The following is a 20,006-nucleotide window of genomic DNA, read 5'->3' as shown; positions in this document are numbered from 1 at the left end:
CAATATCTTGTATAAACATTAAACTCAACTATAGATGTGTTCTAATACAACTTTCTCAGTTGTTTGCTTCTGACTTTATATTACATTGGTGGAGGATTTATATTAAATATTCTTCTCCCTGTTCTCTGCTTTGGTAGTTTATCCATATCAGAACCACACGTGACGCATACAGAGAAGACTACAGCATTCCCCAGAGTTTTCCCTGCTGCATCATGCGTATTTCAACAAAACTCACATGACTGGGGATATTTTGCTGCTGAAAAGATGGCTACAAATATCTGGGAGAATGCAAAATTAGCAAGATAGGTCTGTCTGTTTGTCTGTTTATAATGTTTTTTTCAATTTAGAGAACTGCCTTAAAGTTGAATATTCCAGTAATAGGTTGTAACTAGTGGATAGAGGCAGATATTGATCTCTGGATATGCCTGCAAGGTTTTCTTTATATGGAAGGGAATTTAGCGTCCTCATAGGTGTTGGCTTCTTAGAAGATGATACCTAGTTGCACCAGAGAATAATGCATAATGAATGGTTTACCCTTTTTACCTTATTTTGTGGTATTAAAATGTAATGTAGGCAAACTCATAAGAAATACATATTTATAAGGCATTTCTGAAGGTCTGGATTATGTGATGAAATTTAACAATTTGTAATTTAATAACATACTTTTAAGTATGTTCTAAACTTCCTCTTTAATCATTCCATGTGAAAAGCTTGTCAATCACTCCCAACTTCATTCACATTACAGATGCTATTCAAGGGGTGCCTTCAACAGTAGTATAGTAATATAGGGAAAGAAAGGAGAAAACAGTAAGATTTCTAGATGTGCAGCTGGAAAACTTTTCTGTTTGTTACCATTTAAACTTGGTGGGATGACTCACATGACTTGAGTGCTGCAATCAATGGCTATAATCTGTATTGAAAGGACAGGAAGGGAAGGAAAGGTGGAGGGTTGTCCTCTACATAAAAATAAAAAAATAAAATATGGATTGACTGCACAGGTCTGTCTTTGAAAACCAGCGATGCACAGGTTAAGAATTTATGGGTGAACATTAAAGACCAAGCCAACAAAGGAATCCTTGTGGTTCATGTTGACTAGAGGCTCCCTGGTAAACTTCTTCTGCATTAGCAGCATGTCCGATAATGTATCTCCTCTGGTTCTACCATCTGCACTAGGAACTTATTTTCAATACACTCTAAGAGTTGACTAGACTGCTTGCATCTTGCTGTGCTGTTTTCCAGCAGATTCCTTCAACCCAGGGTGATTGAAGTCCTGCAGCAGGAACAAGGCCTGCCCTCAAGGGCTTTCATCATCTCAGTTGCCTTTCTTAGTTAGACAATCATTCACTTATCAGATTAAGGACTTTTCTAACTGTGCACTGGACATTTTATCCAAAAAGATACTATCAGAGACAGTATCAAAAGCTTTGCAAAATCCCCCCCAAAACCAAGTACTACTGGCTCGTATTTCCTTGGTCAACTAGACAGGTGATCTTGACATAAAAAGAAATTAATTAAGCAGGACTTCCCCGTCATGAACCTGTGCTGCCTATGGTCAATGACTCCATTGTTTCTCAAGTGGTTTTGGCCAGCGCCTTCAGTACCCATGAATGAATCCCGTCAGGCCCCATAGACTTATGTGCATCCAGCTGGAGCAGCAAGTCTTGAGCAGGGTCTTCTGAGAGTTTATCATCACCCCAGTCACAGCCTTCCAGCACAGGGCTCTGCAGGTCCCAGGGCCCAACATCAGCTTTGAAGACAGAGGTGAAAAAGACAATAAACTTCTCTGTTTTGTCTGTATCCTTTTTTTATGAGGTGACCAACCTCATCAAATAAAAGACCACTGTTATCTCTGATCCTCCTTTTGCTGTTAGCTTATTTTGAAAAGCCTTTTTTTGTTGTGGCTGGCTAGCTTGAACTCTAACAGAGCTTTGTTCACATGAATTTTCTCCCTACAGTGGTGAACAATATTTCTATAGTCTTCCCATATCACCTGTCCTTGCTTCCAATTCCCATACACTTTCCTTTTCCACCTAAGTTATAGAATAAGATTCCTGCTCAGCCAAGCTGACATTCTGCCCCACTTGCTTGACTTCTGACACTTTGGAATTGTTGGCTCCTGTGCTTGTAAAAGATGGCCTTTAAAGTGACCAGAATTCATGGACTCCAATACCCTCAAAAGCAGATTCGCTTACTAGCTAGCTCCTTCAGAAGCCTGAAATCTGCTCTGCCAATATCCAGGGTTGAAGTTTTGCTTGCAGTTTTTCTGCTGTTGCCAGCGACTTGAAACTCAACTACTTCATGGTCACTGTGACCAAGACAGCCACCAATCACAATTTCACCCTCAAGTCCTCTGTCTACAAACAACACATCTACAATCACCAAGCCTTCAACCCCTTCCTTACACACACTTACACTTCACCTCCTGTGCCCTGCCTAGCCCTCCTGAAGAACCTATAACTGCGCATCATGACACAGCAGTCACAGGATTAGTCCCACCGATGATGTTTATGTCAATAATGTCATAGTTCTGGGATTTAGCCAAAGGTTTTTTGTCCTGTTGCTTATTCCTCATGCTGCATGCATTAGTATAAAGACACCCCAAATGTGCTCCAATACACTTAGCACATTGTGGAGCAGACTGATGGACCTTTCACTAGCACACTGTCCCTGAAACATTTGTGCATTTGTGTGCCATCCCCAGGCAGTTAGCCTGGTTTTATCCCTTTCACTCTTCATTTACAATGGCATCCCTTCTCCTGTTAATTTGGGGTGGCATTTACAAGGATGCAAAGGGCAGCTACCCCTGTCTGGTGGGATAAATAAGTAATGAAAATGGGAATTCACTTAAGATATAAAAGGCTCCCCACTAAATGTGGAGAAAGATACTTGGACTGGGAACAGCCCTAAAGTGGAAGAGGTTGTACCCCTGAGAGGAATTGAAAGCCACTTCTGCCTGTTTGAAGGAGGATAATGTTGTTTTCTTTTCTTCCTTTCTATAGAGAGCAACAAAACTCTAGAAATATTTCTTTCTTTAATGAAAATACAAAGATGAATTGAAAATTCGCTCCTGATTTGGTATGGCCTCTCAACTCCTCACTAAGAAGAAGAGCAAACAGTTTAGAAGTAAAACAATGGTGGAGGAGTCTCACAGACTTGTCTGATTTTGGATACAAACTCAATCATATTTCTTTAATTTAATGTATACGTACAAATATGATAGAGTTAATTTAAACACTGCAGCATTCTATATCTAAGTTTAAAGTCCTGGATTAATCTTTTCAAACTACCTGAAGAACAGAGAATATAAACATTTTCTGAGGCAAAAGGTGTGCTATGCTTACACTTAAGTTCAGGCAAAATTGTTGTGAAGGTGAATTACCAGGCACCATGTGTTAATTTCCAGAATATAATTGGGAGAAGATTTTGGGACTTTTTATATTTAATATAAAATGCAAGCTTCTGTGCTGTTGGGAAGCTGGATATCCTAATACTGGTAGGGGAATACGTATAAAAATCATAAGACCTATGTTTGTGTTGTATCCCAAAAGTATTAGACTTTTTTGTTTCTCAAGCTCAGATTTGTATGTTTATTCTTACGGATTAGAGACCTTATAATTAAGTTTTTTGGCCATAAGCTTCTCTGTTTGTTGAGATATACTTTTGCATGGCATGACCATTTAGCTCTGATTCAGAGTCAAGGTTCTTGTGCCCTGCCTTGGCAATATCAGCATGACATGGTTAGGTCTTTTTCTATCTGGTTCAAATAACTATGGAAAGGTAATAACAGCTTGCTTTTCTTCTTTTAATACATGGGTGTACATGGGTATAAACCGTAACCTTGCCCAACATAACAACTAAAACTTTTAAATATGAGTCTGTTTAACAGATCTTTATAATGATATGGTGTGCTGGTTTTGGCTGAGATAAATTTCTTCATAGAAAATAGTATGGGCTATATTTTGGATTTGTGCTGGAGACAGTGCTGATAACACAGGGATGTTATAGTTCTTACACAGAGTCAAGATCTTTTCTGCTCTTCACCCCACCAATGAGCCGGCTGCAACTGAGAAACAGCTTTGCTCTGGTGCTCTTCATCCTCCCGTATACTATAGTTAGATATTTTTAAATTCCAGTCATCATACAGTCAGAATTTGCAGGTGGTTTTCAGAGAACTTTTTCCCCTCTAGCTAGCTGTGGAAAGGACAATGCAATTAATAACAGATGGTATGGTATGACCATGTCCTTGAAAGAATGCCTTATTGGCACCTCCTGCTAATTGTATCACATATAATGCAAGTAAAAGCATAATAAATCTGAACTGGGGGACATTTTATGCAAGAGCTCTTCTGCTTTTCCAGACGGTAAATTGCTCAGCAATTGAAATATCTATAACCTTGTGATACCCAACTTGCATTAGCTTAATTGCCTTTTTTCTTTTCTTCCTCCCTCTTCTTCCTTGCTCTCACTCTTTTTTTGTTCCCTGGGTCTGTAAGATCATTTCTGTTTTGTTAGTCTATCTGCTTTAGTGCTGCAGGGAAAGGATCTATATTTACTGTCTTGGACAGAATTTTGTCGGGTCTGTTCCACAGACTTATTGGTAAATTGCCCTTTTTAAAGATCTTCAAAGCACTTTACTCGATATATGAGCATGACTAAAAGCTGAAGGAGTTTAATAGAAATCCAGAAGAGCATTCTCATTAACTGTGAGATGGAGTGAGTTTCAGATGGATCAACAGATATACCGCTATACTATTTCTGAATATGACTGCCATGATTAAAAAAAAAAAAAAAACCCAGGGTGGTGGGTTTTTGTTTGTTTGTTTGTTTTTTGTTTGTTTTTCACTCACAACAATAAATCAGTAGCAAAGGAAAAAGAAAAAGAAAGATTGCTGAAGTCTCAAATCTTGTGCCTTCTCACCACATGAGAATGAAGGAGGACTGCTTCAGCAGAGTTTGGTTTTGTTGGCAGTGGGGCAATGGGATATTGCTTCTCATGAAAGTTCTGCTGGAGTTTTTTTGGTTTATTTCTACTTACATGAACAATTTCCATCCTGGTTTTGGTCCAAGGAGAAAATAACAGGTAAGTGAACAGGAACATGTATATAGATCATGTATGCTTACAGGAGGTGCCATTTAAAGCGTGATGTTACAGCTGTACACAGTAAACAATACCTAGAGTTGCAAGTGCCCTGTCAATGTGTAGTTGACTTTCAGGCCTAAGGTATCTCCTTAGCATTCCTAATGCCTGTATGGAAAAGACAATTTGACAGAAAATTGTTTTTTGTGGACTATTTAGTAAGATGGAGCAAAATCTGCAGGCAATTATTCAGACTTCACTTGGGCCTGTGAAAAGGTGTTAAGCCATGATAATCATTCCCCAAGCACCTATTATGCCCTTTGGATGTCTCTTGTTCCATGTTATGTGCTGTGGAGCAATCTAGGGAAAGTATGTCTGCCTTGTACAACATTGAGACACAACATATCAGTGCAATCACCAGAGGAAGATACACTTTGGATTGGCAGTGAAGACTTCCAAATCTAGCTCCTTTTTCTGCTATTGATTTTTTTTCTGATCATAGGCAATTTACTTCACGCTGGTTTGTTTTGTTTTGCTTTGGTTTGGTTTGCTTTGCTCCTGCTCCCTGTTCTGATTTGTTTTAAACTGTAAGTACTTCAGTGGTTCTTATCTGGAAGTCTTCTCAGTGTTACTAGAATACATAATAATATTAGTAACATAATGAACTACTTTGGCAAGTACTTTAAAAGCCAAGTGTCAGTATCAAGACTACCTTAAGAAAAACATAAAAATGTAAAAGGTATTCCTGAGAGACTGCTGAAATCTAGCTAAAGTTATTCTTAGGACTTTTATTCTTTATGCACTGTAGCTTGAAATGTGCCATGAAGTATCTATGAAAAAAGAAAACAAACAAACAAAAAACCCAAAGAAAAATCATTGTGAATTAAATACGTTTTGATGCCAAGAAAGTGGCCAAGGGTTGAAGACAAAGAAGGAAAGAGTAAACAGTATGAAAAATAACTGAAGAAATGGACAAAACCTAAAATGGCCTAGTTAATGACACAGTAACTGCTCAGATCACCAACTTTTCTAAGTTGATGCAGGTTTTGGAATCTTCCTATTCATTTTTACGTTTGGTATTTTATTTCTTCTTAATAATATTACTCATTTTTAACTAGAGCTGTGCAATAAATTCTGATAATTCTGGTATCTTTTGCAAATATGAATATAAAAGTTTAAATTCAGAGAGACTCAAGCCTGGAAAAAATATAAGAATGATGTACAGCATCAAGGATGCTTCAGTCTCTGAAGACTAATTATGTTAACCTTGTCTTTGTATGAAGAGTTAAAACAAAAAATGACATAATGAACTTTGTAGAAAATGATGAAAAAATCCCGTGTGTCTGAACTTTGGCTACACCTTGTAATTACAGGTATATAATCAGTATACTTTAGTTACCTTGACTATTGGATGTGGAATCTATTTTCAAATAGTGTTAGTTTCCATACAGAATGTCAAAGAGCTGCATGAAGAAGTACATTCATTCCCCAACAGGCAAAATATTGATCATAATTAAAGATATTTTTTTAATTATATTAGAAGACTGAAAATCTGGAAAACTCAGCCCTCACTCTCACTGCAAAAAATTGTTTCCGTTGACTTCCTCCTCTGTACTATAAAAAATGAAATGATAGTATTTATGTGCTGCTAGACTGGTTTCCTTCAGACTCTAACATGCTTCAGTTTTGTATCTACAAGACCATATGGTTACACATCTATGGCTTTAGCCAGTCCAATATTTCACCACTGCTGAAATAAGAAGAACCTGGCCTAGCGTCATGGAGAGTGGTCCTGGCTTTGTACTCCAGCCTATCTTCAGGCTGGCCTGGCAGCTGAGAGATCTTGCTTTCAAACAGTTCAACTGCTGAACCTGAAGAAAACCAAACTAAAACAATGTGAAGAGGTTTTCCTAAGAGTTTATGTTGGGGGTTGAATTTAATAACCTGAGAGAAGACTGGAAGAAAGCCAAAGCCAAATAAGGAAGCAGGAGTATGTAATGAAGAAGGCATGGGTTAAGAGAAAGGGTATTGTACCTCTCTCTTTTGGCCACAGCAAGATCCTAGATTGTCTCAGCTGCAAAACGTAGTCATCCTAATAGTAGGCATCTGTGCGACTGCTTTAACATGTTGACTGTATATATGCATGTTGGACAACTATATTTATCATGCCATAATTTTCCACATGTATTTAAATTTGAGAGAATTGCATACTCATTGTCACCACTAAAAGGCTGCCTCTTCTTATACATCTAATGTTATGACATTTCCACAGTTTGACCTATGTAGGAAAGCAGGGAAGAGCATCCTCTGAAGCAGTTGCATTAATACGTTTGTTAGGGCTGAATGATGAAAAGAGTATTTAGGTATTAAAGCAGGTATTCTTATATTTCGAAGGTTGCTACCTTCATTCATACTGTAATATTGTTGTAGATATGGCATTATCTTTGACAATTCTGTCATTACCTGTCCTTCATGCTTTAATTTTTTTCTGTTTATGCTCTAGTCTTTGAAATGAAATGTGTTTTCCTTAAAGGTCACATCACTTGCTTTCCTAAGGGCATAGTTTGGGTGGTTGGATCTGAGGTATAAATAATACTGTGTTCAGATGATGATGGGTGAAAGCTGTCATTTTATTTGTTTTAACTGTCCACTATTTCATGAGTGGTTTCTCTTTCTCTCAACTGCTATGATTCAAAGTTGGGCACAGTGTGGAAAAAACACAGGTTTACAGGAGAAATTCAACACTGTGTTGTTTTTTTTTCCAGAAACTTCCAGTATGTCATTACTCATTATCAACACATCACAGTGCTGTAAACTTTCTCCCTACTTTCTTGATTTTTAACTTTTGTTTTCTTAAGTGTACTCAGCCTTTGTAATAAATATCCATCAAGTCATTATTTATCTTGTTAAATAGGACTTGTTACCTATTATTGTTCAAATCATAGAATCATAGAATCAACTAGGTTGAAAAAGACATTTAAGATCAGGAAATCCAACCGTTACCCCAGGATGGCCAAAACCTCCACTAAACCATGACACTGAGGGCCTCATCTGCACAGTTTTTGAACACTTCCAGGAACAGTGATTCCACCACTTCCTTGGGCAGCCTGTTCAATGCCTGATCACCCTCTTGGTGAAGAAATTTTTCCTAATATCCGATCTAAACCTCCCCTGGTGCAGCTTGAGGCCGTTTCCTCTTGTGCTATCATTTGTTACGTGGGAGAAGAGACAGACCTGCACCTCACTGCAACCTCCTTTCAGGTAGTTGTAGAGAGCACTAAGGTCACCCCTGAGCCTTCTCCAGACTAAACAACACCAGTTCCCTCAGCTGTCCTCGTAAGACTTATTCTCCAGGCTCTTTACCAGCTTTGTTGCCCTTCTCTGGACCCTCTCCAGCACCTCAATGTCTGTCTTGTAGTGAGGGGCCCAGAGCTGAACACTGGATTCAAGGTGCAGCCTCACCAGTGCTGAGTGCAGGGGGATGATCATTATCCTGGTCCTGCTGGCCACACTGTTGCTGATACAGACCAGGATGCTGTTGGCCTTCTTGGCTGCCTGGGCACAAGCCAGCTTATGTTCAGTGGCCATCAGTCAGCACCCCCAGGTCCTTTTCCATGAGCAGATTTCTATCAGCTCTTCCCAAGCCTGTAGCATCGCATGGGGTTGTTGTAGGCCAAGTGCAGGACGCATCATTTTGCCTTATTGCACCTCATACTGTTGTTCACAGCCCATCAATCCAGCCTGTCCAGATCGCTCTGCAGAGCCTTCCTATCCTTCAGCAGATCAGCACTCCCAGCCAATTTGTTGTTGTCTGCAAATTTACTGACGGCATACTTGGTCTCTTCATCCAGGTCATCAATGAAGATATAAAGCAACACTGGCCTTAACACCGAGCCCTGAGGGACACCACTTGTGAACAGCTGCCAACTAGATGTGACACCATTTACAACCACTCTTTGGGTTTAACCATCCGTCCAGATTCCAGCCCAGCAAAGAATCCATCTATACAGGCCAGTTTCTCCAGAAAAATGTAGGAGACAGTGTCAAATGCTTTTCTTAAATCCAAATAGACAATGTCCACAGCCCTTCCCTTATGAACCAAGTGGGTCACCTTTCTGCAGATCAGGTTGATCAAGCAGAACCTGCCCTTCATAAGACCATGCTGACTGGGCCTGATCTCTCCAATTTCCCACACATGTTTTATGATATTCTGAACATTTCTTTAGACCACTGCTAACCTCCAGGTTAGCAGTTCTTTAGACCACTGCTAACCAGGAGGCAAAACCTCCTGTTGCTTTCTGAATTAGCCTCTTGTTAAACATACTGTGTAGTCCACCCATCTTTCTGGAATAGGAAATAAGCTTATAAAGACTATGACAACATATTCAACTGTGTCAATACAGAGTACTCATAATATGCAAACATATTATGAACATCAATGCACAATATTGATAATACCAAACACTGTATTAGTATCAGTGTAAAGCTGCACACAGGATAGACTTTAAAAGACCTATTTCAACAGTAGCTGAAAATCTGTGTGTAATGGGTTTTCTGAACATTACTCCTGGGACTCCTACCAATTTATGTTCATCCTTCTTTCGTTTCTAAGATGTTAATCTAACAAATCAATAATAGTGATGCATCTTTGAGCCAAGATTTGTCATGTGTTTAGCCATATTTTTCAGGACAACTATGAATATATTTGAAACAGAATACATCACAAGATGGCTACTTGTTTGTTTGCAGTTTATCAAGTAAACATGGAGAGGAGCAAGAACTGCCATCGATCCCAATTCCATCTGATGCAGAATTAATCAGCAGGAGGATTTTATTTACTAAATAACACGAAGATTAACAGTTCTTTGTTCTTTCTTACTCCCTGTACCTTTCCTTGCATTTTGTTATTTCTGAACAAGTTACTCATGTGAGTGGAAGTATAAGTGAATATTCCATGTGGTTAAAAGTTTAGGGATATTTCATCAACAAAAAGAGGTAGCTATATGTCCTGGTTTTGAGCAGCAGCAGTCATTTTTCTCCTTCTTAGGAGCTAGTACAGTGCTGTGTTTTGATCTTTTGGCCTTGGAACAGTGGTGATAACGCCGATGTTTTCAGTTGCTGCTCGAATGTTTGGTCTGGCCAAGGACTTTCTGAGCCTCATGCTCTGTCAGGGAGGAGGGGAGGCCGGGAGGAAGCGGAGACAGGACACCTGACCCAAACTAGCCAAAGAGGTATTCCATACCACAGCACGTCATGCCCAGGATGTAACTTGGAGGGACCCCGGAAGGGTTGGGACTGCAGGGTTGGAGGAGGTATCGGTCGGTGCAGGGTTGGAGGAGGTATCGGTCGGTGCTTGGCTGGGGGGAGTGGGGCGAGTTATTGGTCGGCTGGTGTTAAGGTGTTGTATTCTTTCCTCTTGTTATTTCCTTTATCATTATTATTACTGGTGGTAGCAGTAGTGATTTGTGTTATACCTTAGTTACTAAACTGTTCTTATCTCAACCCGTGGGAGTTGCATTCTTTTCGATTCTCCTCTCCGTCCCTCCAGGAGCAGGGGGAGGGCAAGAAGGGGGAGAGTGAGTAAAAGAGGTTTGTGGTTGGGTTTAAACCACGACACTATACTAAATGAAAGTTTGATATGCAGAAGGAGGAGAACACAGCTGGTTCCACATCTAATTGCTATTTTAACTTTGTACCTGTCTTAGTAATTTAGCAGATCTTGTCTACCTATCCACAAAACAAGTTGTAGACAGGTAGATTTCTGCTCAGATTTTGGTGGGAGTGATTATTTAATATCCAATTTAAAACCATACATTATTGTAAAAAGGGAAATTTATTTAGGAAGTCACTTGTTACTTTCTTTGTCTTCATTCGTCTTCTTTGTTAGTAATACAATGTCCAGTTTTGAAATCATCCTCTCTGACCCTCTGCGTCATGTACATTATTTCTGCCTGTGTGAAGTATTAATAACCTTTGTTAGATAACATAGGTATATAAAGCAATTTAAACAAAATAACATCTATATTAAGTCTGAAAGGAGATTTGACCATCAAAATAAAGACTAATTCTGAAAAGCTCTATTAACAAGAAACATGAGCAATGAATTTGCAACAGCAGCATCTAATGGGCTTAAGTAATACATTACTAACAGTATGAAGAAAAGTAAAAATAAAGAGCAGAGAAAGTGATCCAAAACATGCTGACGTACAATGAGCATATTTGCATTTTGCAAAGCCAAATGACACTTACCAAAAATTATATATGCATCATGATGGGAACAGATATACTGGGTACAGTGTAGTTAAGCTTTATGGCTGCAATATATTTAGATATTTTGCATGAAATGGAATTAAGACCTTAGAGCTTACACTGAATCTTAAATACGTTCTGACAGAGCACCCTGTATATTGTTGGAGATTTTTCTTAATTTAATATCCACTGCATATTTTTCTGTAATGGTAGAACGGGGCATGCATTGATTCTTACTTAATGATATTGTTAAGCATTTCTTGATAAAGTAGGGAAAGAAATGTACTCATCATCTTTCCATATTTCCCAGTTAAATGCGAAAGAGAACAAAACAGTATGTTAAAATATAAAAAGGAATAAAACAGTCTGTTAAATTATAAATATGTTCCTTTTTTAATATTTGTTAGTGTTGTGGGCAGATTCACAGCTACACTGAGGTTTCTTGGAGTTCATTCCTCTGTACTGGATTTGTCCTAATATATCCAGATAACTTTGCTTTTGTGGAAGTCCTCACAATTATCATTGTTATTATTATTGTTATTATTACAGAACTATTTAAAGATATGGATTCAGTATGGGGTTTTATATATATATATTTGATGTGGGTTATATTTCAGGATAAATTTCAATACGAATGAGAGCAGCAAGTAAGCAAGGCATTTCATCTTGCAGCATTCTACATGTTTTGGAAATAGTATCAAAGCTGAAACCTGCCTGTGTAGTTATAAATAGTTCAAGTAATAGTACAACAGGTTGAGAACCATAGCTTGTGTTCGCATGTGCAGTAGGAATATCTTCTGACCTATTCTGTCAGACGATTGAAAAGGGAATGAAATCTCAACAAATGGGAATAATTCAGATATATTTCTTCCTAATTTTCAGGTTTTCATTTCATATTCAGTTACTTTGGCTTAATGGATTTTACATAAATTAAAAAACTGTAGTCTTCTGATGTTTATTATTTAAAGACCAAACAGAACCACAAAATGCAGCAGTCTGAACAGAAGAGAAGCAAAAAGGTAAAAGTGTGTTCTTCCGATTGAAGGAAAAGGGGAATCTAATTTTTTTTCCATCACTGTGATGAAAAAGTTAAACTGAAATATTCTTCAGTGACTGCCAGTGAATTTGCTACACACTGATCCTGTGGCTTTGATCTGTGTTGCTTAGTATGTTGCCATCTCATGACATCTTCCAAACCACTTTTGTAGGAGTGGCACAACCACTGAGCCAGTGAGTCTCATTTAGTTACCAATTTTGTTTGGAAACAAGGTCTAATCTCTGTTGCTATGGCAATATAATGTTACACAGTCGATTTCAGTAATAATCTATCAGCTTTAGCATGGTTAGACCTGGGGAATAGAAGGCTGAGGAAGGAGTTCTTCAGGTATATTTTTCTACTTTTTACTGTGAATCGAGCAGGCGTCTACTGGAACCATACATAGACTGTCAATACAGTATTTTGATACAAAAATCTCAAGTTACAGGAAAATTCAAACTACTGGAGTTCTTTTGAAGTAAAAAAAGTGACTAGTGAGAACACAGTTAGGAACATAGAAGTTCAAGTGGAAGTTCAACAAGAAAAGCATCCCCATTTTATTTAAAAGATTACAATCTCCTGTTCCATGATTACTAGATTACATGTACCTCATTGTCAATACATGCGTTGTGCATATAATGGAGTGTTTGTCCATGTGGTCTGACATGCCTACTACAGAGATATATGTGTTGTAGTTTGCAATGGTTCTTTACTTACATGTACTTTCATTTGTGTCTCTAGGAGCCAGACTGTAACAGAAATATTCTGTTTACAGAAAGAAAGATAAAAGAAATGCCTCACATGTTTGCACTGCTCAAAACTTATGAAAATTCTATAAAAATCCTTCTTTTACTTCCCTCACTCTGCTCATGTATCACATTCCAAGCTGGCAAAGAGGTCCAAAGAGGACCCTTCTTTCCCAGGAGAGCCCTGGATCTGAATCCCAGACCAAAAAGAAAGATTGAAAATTCAGCATACAATGAGTAAGGAAAATGTGAACTGGAAACAGGGTCTCAATCTGTATTGTTAACACTTAAATGAATTGGCCAGTACTGCTGAAATTGTTCCCTGTATGATAAAAATGATTTAAGGGAAAACTACGTTGATTTCTCTGACTTCTTTCTTTTCTTTGAATGCATCCCTTTATACACAACATGATTTACTGTCACTGCATATGGATATGTCTCACTATCACAGAATTATAGAGTCACCTCTACACTTAAAACTCAGCTTAGGCACTGCTTCTACTATCCCAAATACTGGCATTCAGCCTTGTTTAAATGTCTTTCTATCTCTAATTTTTGATATTAGTTAGTGTCCAGTTCTATGACATCATAAAATGTCTTGTAAATCTCAAAAAAAAAGCAACCTATCTTATAAAGGGTTTCCATATGTCCCCGTGTATTTACTTCTTCCTTTCCTTTTTAGCTCATTTTTCATTTAATCAGCCTTACTGTGCTGAAAGATACTGACTTGCATCTTGCTTAAATTAAGCTGAAGACTGGGCTAGAGAGATTTATTTCATGTCACTTGAATAATTTAGTTTCCTTATGTTACATAGCTTTTTAGTTTAAAAGAAAGAATTTTTTTTTCCTAGCACAGAAAATATACTGTCTCTAGGCTTTAAAGTGTATCAGAGGGTTTTCAAATACCAACAGAGCTGTCCCTTTCCAGATTTATTATTAGAATTCAGGCAACATTTCACAGAAAAGAAGGTGGGGAAAACCAGGTTCCTGTTTAATATTATTTATAGACTAGCCTTGGCAAATCCTTCAAGCTCCGTAAACCTTGCCAATATGCCACTTGTCAAGCACATCAGACCTTGTGCATCAACAGTAGGCCAGATTACTTTATACATTTAAGATATTCTGCTGTAAAAACGCACACACGCACAAGGTTTTTGCAAAAAGCCAGTCTAAACTATTTTCTCTTTATAAAATAATTTTGCTATTTCTCTGTTAGTTTCACCTAAGTCCCCTTGGCAATGAGACAGTTTCAGGTGCTTTCCTTTGCAAATATAGAAGAAAGAGATGTTGTGGAGTACCCTGAAGGTTTACATAGTGAATCTCTCTCTTTGCAAATCTATCTTTTAACTATGCAATATCACCCAATTAATACTTGACAGCAGGATGGATAGATACCGTGTAACAGACTTATGAATTTTTGTAAGATTCCCGTGCTAGTCAATTTTCACCTGGTGATACCAGATTATTTTCCTTTTTTCTTTTTTTTTAGTGTATATTTTATTGGTTTTGGTTCAACAAGGTAAATCTTCAATGTGTTTATTCCTACAACTCATCATAAGGTAAAATTATAAGAGGTGAAATGTAGCTTAAATAAAGGCAAATGCATGAAGATGTATAGAATTTCTGTTGTGTTGGGCTAACTCTTCATTTTGAACCAAAATTTATTTTTACAGCACCTAGGATGTGAAAGACAGCACGTTTAAATAATCTTTTTTGCTCTGATAAAGCATATGTTTACTGGTGAAAAAACAGTGAAGAGATTTTTAAGATATAAAATAAATAAAAACTATTAAACCGTTTGGAAATTAGAGTGTTCTGCAAGTATGAGCTCCATTCCATGGGAAATTATTTGATTTCAAAGGTGAACAATGAAGTTTAATATGAGTTCACTGGAAAGACAGTTCAAGCTCATTGGCTCTAATGAGGTTATGAACTGCTAACTATAGCTGGAGAATGATAGCAAAAACCCCTGAGTTTTCCTCTAGAACTGACATTTTGTGTGTTAAACAAGGCATTAACCTTTAGATATCTCTGAGTTGAATTTAATGCATAGAGGAGCTTTCAGGAGAGAAGGTGTGATTCCAGAAAGTACATTTATTAAATCAGACATAAGTCAGTTTCAAATTTAATATTTGCAGTAATATATTGCACTGACAACTCTAAATGTCCCTTATTGTGTGACTAGACTCATTAAATACCCTTCTTTTCATACTTGCAGAGTGCTATAAGAAGGTTTACCATAAATGAAAATAAGTGGGGGGTGAAGGCTGATACTGATGCAATACACCTCATCCATAATCTGTCCTACACTTTGATAGGCTAAATTATTCATATGCCTCCTTTTCATTCATGTCTTCTTTCTAGTGCCCCAGTCATCTAGCATATACGCAATGAATAGTGTCATTATTTGAAATTCAGTTCATTATACTAATGTCTTGCATTTATGGCTTGCTTCATGCAAGTAACTGTAATAACTCAATTTTTGGTAGTAGATCCAAAACATGCTGTTCAGTGTTTTCAAAGCATAGTAAAAAGGTTGAAGAATATAATCATTACCATCATTCTTATAAAAAGATACATCTACAATTTTCCAAAGATGTCTGAAAGAAAATCTCTTTGTGATGGTTTAGGAATCTCAAGGCATTCGGATTTTAGAATGTTGCAAGAAAATAATGACTAGTATAACGTCACAAACTCTGTTAATTTCCTTTTCAAAATCTTCATGTCTGTGGTGATTTATCTGGAGCATCTTATTTCTTATGAAAGCTGGAAGAATTTGTGTATTATTCCCCTCAAATTACATAGCAGTTCAGCATTTTTATTGATTTCTTCTCTGCAGATTAACTATTTCCTTACAGTTTCCTTTCAGTTTTTCTCTTACTACAGCTTGCAAATCCTATTTTCACCTATTCTCCTGTTATTTGATCTTGACAAATGTTCCTTTTTTAAACTACTGAAGGAGTTAAAATTTCCAATGTCATGTATATGCTGCAGTGTCCAGAAGTACTTCCCCACTCACTCTCGAGGTGTGTGCTTTCACTACGCCTAATTTCTGTGTTGAGGGTGAGATAAGGATTGGGGTTTGGGTCTGTTTCCTGCTCTTCCGTACTCATACATTCATTTTGATGGGAAGGACACCAGTGTCCTTCCAAGGGCCAGAACACAAACCCCCCACACCATGTTAGGTGCTCTAGATTAGCCTGAAATCTTAGTCTACACTCATAAACCTGGGCTCCTGGGACTTCTGTCTGAAACAGTTCCCTAGTATTGTGTCACAGAGGGAATCACAAATTCTTCTTGTCACAGAGGGAATCACAAATTCTTCTGTCATTCTTAGGTTTGGTTTTACTGTATCTGCTGCTCTGTCAGTATCTGTTGTAGATGAAATATTTTGCATTAGCCATGTACCTGCACATAAGAAGACATCATACTGTGCCCTGATTCTAGCAGTGTTGTTAACTTAGCAATCCCGGAAAAAAAACAAAACAAGACAGGACACTGGTTATCTGTGTACTCAAGGTAGCCAGAAGTTGTTAAAAATAACAATCTAGCAACTTATCTCCCACAGAGACTGTCCTTCTCAACAGAAATATTCCTATCTTAGCTCCTTCTGTGAATGCATGCGCAAAATGACAGTCTCATAACATGTCCTGTTTGAAAAGAACTTCAAGTAGAAAATATTAACTGTGTTGTACAGTTTTTGAGTATTTGCATATATGTGAATTTCCACTGGCCTTTAATTAAATTTATGTGCATGCAGATTCCCAAATGGGCTATTTATATAGATATTTATAAGACTTGAAGGTGTATTAATGTCAGCATACAGTTGACTGTGCTTATTTTCCAAATGCCACTTCTAGGTCTTCCTAGAACAATTTTCATCTTAGGCTATTAACAGTTATGGGAGATCAAGATCGCCCTTCTAGCCATCCTGAAAGCAGTACATACTTCTTTCATATATGATGATAAGAAAGAACATATTTATCGGTGCTGCACTAAATCAATATATGTTAGCAATGCTATATGCACCTGTACTGCATGAAAATATGCTATTAAAATCGTGTCTTTTCTGGAAATCATAGAATCACGGAAACAACCAGGTTGGAAAAGACCTTTAAGATCATTAAGTCCAACCTTTACTCCAGGGCTCTCAAGTCCACCACAAAACTATGTCACTGAGGGCCTCCTCTACATGGATTTGAACACTTGCAGGCAGGGCAATTCAATCACTTCCATGGGAAACCTGTTCCAACACCTGCCCCCCCTTTTGGTGAAGAAATTATATCAACCTTACTGTACACAAGTATTAATGACTAAATTAAGCTCAGTCTCAGCATATATCCCTTCCTTTTATGCTTCACCAGCTTATAAAAATGATAAATCTCCAGTATTGTCAGAAAATTGAATAATAATATTGCGTTTCAACTTTTGTTTCATTTGATAGCTGGGGAAAAAGTATACAGAAGCACCATCAAAAAGTAGTAAAATGCAATCATAGTAAGTAGTAAATCAAGGAAAACCATATATTCAGAGGAGGCGTACACCGACCTTTTGCGTTCGTTAAAAAAGGGATTTACAGAAGAAGCTACAGCCATTTACTGTACAGGACAGCTAGGAAGTCTGAAAGCTTTTTTGGGAACCTCTGCCTGTATAGCTCTGTGCTGACTATAGTAACCTTTAATTCCAGTCATGACAGGTTGCTCAACAGAAGTAGTTGTCACCATGATAGTTCTTCCATCTAATTTGTTCTTCCAGCTTTCCATAGGTCAATATTGTCAAATCCCTTTTTGTTTGTGATACCACCCTATCCTGGTCTCCTCTCCATTGAGCTGAATCTCTGAAGATTAATGTCATCTTTATTAACACAACCAAACAAGGAAGGAGAGTTTACATAATGCTTAACTTCAGCATATGTAGGTTTATTCCAGTATTTTTTTCTGAATAGAAAGGAATACAGACAGTGGCATTGGGCGCAATATAAAAGACATTTTGAAAGACAGACGACCAACGAGAATACCAGTTATGGAGATTATTTTATCCCTCCATATATACTGTCCTTTTTTCATGGTGAATCATGTAATTTTGATATAATTAAGCCAGAAAGAAGAGAATGGACCAAGTTTCGATACTGGAGTTTATTCAAAAGATGTATGCTTAAACAAATTCTTATTCATGGGTCCTCAAAATTATTTTCTCTTTTTGTTATCTCTGAAAGAACAAAAATTTGTCAGAAAAATTATCAAACATTGCATATGTACTTCAGTTCTGACTCTTGTAAATAATTTTGAGACAGAATGGGAAATTCACTGTGAACATTTCAGGAGCAGTCATTATATGTTGATCAGCAAAATGTAAGAGAATGTAGGTAAGTAAATTTTTTATTGAATAGTGATGATGCATTTGATACCTTGAAGAAGTGTATTCAAACACCCAATGCTCCCAACCAAGCCCACCCAGAACCTAAAAAAAGCAAACAATGGTGTAGGCTAGAGCCTGGTAAGGTTGCCTGTCTGGAGGAAACAAAGGACAAACTTAAAAAAAGGACAAACTGTACTAGTTCAAATACAAATTTACACAAAAATGTTTGCAACTCATAATCTTTTGTCTATACATAAGGAATAATTACAAGGAAATATAATATATTAAATAAATAAATTTACTTATTTAATAAATAAATACAAGGACATTTAAGGAAATGCGAAGGGTTTTCAGAAATGAACAAAAGTCAGTTTATTCCAATGACTCAGTCTCATGAAAGCTTTCTTCTGGTATAATTGCCAGGTTAGTTTATTCAGGTCAGTCATGTCCTACTGCTATCTTCCTATTCATGGTAGCATGTATATTTCTCCAGACATATATTTACTCATTACAAATATCACAGCACTGTCTGGGGAAGATCTCTGTTTGGTTGCTGAGAAAAGGAACAACTATGAGTAATAATTCCCAGACCTTAATTCTAAGAATTCTTTTAGAAGTTTTCCACCCAGTATTAGGAGATTTTTGCATTAGTGAAAGATGTTTTCCTTGTATCTCAGTGATAAAAAACTAGCAATTAATATAATGAATAGAAATACATTCAGTATTACAAATACTGAATAGAAGTATACTTTTAATGATTGTTCATATCTTTATTCACGTAAGCAATATTCACATATTTAGGTTGTTAATTCAATAAGTACTGCATGCATGTCGTAACATATATATGTGTATATCTTTGAATATGGAAAACTTCGCTGGTGTAAGAGTTTAATTTCTTCTGCAGATTAGTCTACTGGACACAGAACCTGAGACACAGATGTACATTTTTATGATCATGTAGATAGTTTCTGGCTAATTTGATACTTTTGTGTCTTTTCCTGACTGTTTCCAGCCAGCTGTGCACCACCCCAAAGTTTACATGAGCACTCATTTGCTGCAGATTTATGAAGATCAGTTCCTTTTACCCCTCCATGCTCTGCACTTTGAACTTTCTCAAAATGGTATGAGAGTTGAATAGGTATTTTAATGCAAAAATATTTGTTGTATCAAAGCACAAAGTAGCTAAGGAGAGATTCCTTTATAAATTTAAATCTGTGCTATTCTAAATGGAAAAAGGGAGAGAAAAAGAAAAAAAAGGAAAAAAGAAAAGGATAAACCACTTATTATTTTCCGATCATCAGAACACACAATGCTGCAAATTTCAAACTATAGCTGTAAAAGTGATATAGATTTAGTCTAACTAATACCAGTGCCAGATACTAAACTTCTAACTAAAACTTTAATGGAAAATGACTTGAAAACCTTCATAGGATTTCACTCAGTACGCCTACACCCTCATCAGCTCAAAATTCTGGAGTGTTGGAAATAACAGATGAAAAAGAATTCTATTGAAAAAATAGTGTAAGGTAAAAACTGGGAA

The sequence above is a fragment of the Lathamus discolor genome, chromosome Z, assembly GCF_037157495.1.
Source record: "Lathamus discolor isolate bLatDis1 chromosome Z, bLatDis1.hap1, whole genome shotgun sequence".
In the NCBI taxonomy this organism is placed as follows: Eukaryota; Metazoa; Chordata; class Aves; order Psittaciformes; family Psittacidae; genus Lathamus; species Lathamus discolor.
Note: the sequence above shows the minus strand (reverse complement) of the source record.